Source organism: Eptatretus burgeri, chromosome 1, assembly GCF_056783735.1.
Source record: "Eptatretus burgeri isolate ZD-2024b chromosome 1, Ebu_testis_v1, whole genome shotgun sequence".
NCBI classification, from domain to species: Eukaryota; Metazoa; Chordata; class Myxini; order Myxiniformes; family Myxinidae; genus Eptatretus; species Eptatretus burgeri.
Window position 1 is genome coordinate 140,488,056 of NC_140961.1, and position 1,448 is coordinate 140,489,503.

At 47.1% G+C, this 1,448-nt stretch overlaps 1 long non-coding RNA gene across 1 annotated transcript in view; it reads left to right on the forward strand.

The window, feature by feature from the left end:
• LOC147035626 (uncharacterized) overlaps positions 1-546 on the forward strand; it is a 1,668-nt gene extending 1,122 nt beyond the window's left edge. The window contains exon 2 of the long non-coding RNA XR_015049120.1: positions 1-546. This exon is cut by the window's left edge and continues 321 nt beyond it. This is a non-coding gene — a long non-coding RNA (uncharacterized LOC147035626).
• Positions 547-1,448: the final 902 nt, after the last annotated feature.

Here is a 1,448-nt window from a genome sequence, read left to right on the forward strand (position 1 = left end):
ATCCTGCCAGCCCGTGATAACTCGCTGACATGACACATTGTTTGTTTGTTTGTCATTTGGACATTCATGAGCTTTCCCTATTGGACAACCATACCAGTTTTGAATATACATCTTTCAACCCCGTTTTTGTAGCATACTCCTGGATGCAGCTCCTGTCTCCGCCTGTACTCCCATTTTAAATTTACAATTCAGTGCAGGCCGGTTATAGATCGTCTGCCGGCGTTCATTGGTGGACGTTGAATATCCCACGGTGTCCTTCATGAAAAGTAGGCGAGCTATCTCCGACACTATGAACAAATTCCTGCTCTGACCTACAGAAGAAGAAGAAGATTAAAGCATCTTTACAAACATGTCGCTACCTTCGCCACCGAAGGGGGATGGACGTTATGTTTCTACGTCTGTCTCTGTCTGTCTGTGAACAGGCTATCTCAAAAAGTTGTGGACAGATTATGACCAGTTTGTGGATGATCAAAAATTGTTGGTGAATGATCAAAAGTTGTTGGTGGGTGATCAAAAGTTGTTTGTGAATTTGAATGATCAAACGTTTGTGGGTGCCTCAGCAGTTTCTTAGCAAGGCTTGCACTGGGTGGTTTGCCATTGCCTTCCCAGCATTATTTGTCAGTGCTCTCTCTCCTTGGACTGAGAACCCAGCAAGTCAGTGGCACACACCATTTTAGAGTGTTTGGTGTGACTCGTCCAGGCTTTGAACCACCAACCCCGGCACACTCGGAGCAGATGCCCTACCCATTTACACCACCGAGTCTGGTGACCATACCATAACCATTTATTACCGTTGAATATTGCTGGTTAACATTGACCACATCATACTGTCCCGTCGGTTAGAGAGTCACAGAGTTGACGTTTCTCATAACCTGTAGACCATCTGAGTGTGCAGAGCGTGTGACAGATTATAAGAGACATACTCAACTACACGGCTCGAAGGCAAGTGTGCTACCACTGGACCATGCTGTCGACCTGTCATCTTGGCACAGAGGTCTCGGACAAGCCAAACCCTGAAACGTCATCCATTTGGATTGGACAAGGTTTCCACCGTGCGAAATCACGTGGCCCATGGACGTTTGGCCAAAAGAATGAGATCTGTTAAAACGGTGCACGCAGTAGTTGTAGCTGTAATCCTCAAGGTGATGAGGCACGTGATGAGGTGATTTGGCCCATCATGCCTGTGCCACATTCACGTCTCAGTACGACTTGATGTGGAGGCAGTGTTGATGACACAACGAACACCATTAGCTGTGCTGTTGCACTTTGTAACGCTCGTTCAGGCAGGTATCTGTCATTTGTTCAGGATGCCGGCGATAATTCTTCCCACGTTCTCGTGGGATTGGTCAGGGATGGGGGAGGTGTTTCTTTTTTTTTTTGCCCAAGTCTTTCACGAACAGGCGAGCCAGGCCTGACGTTCGACTAAGTAGTTCGGGCAGGAATTTTGA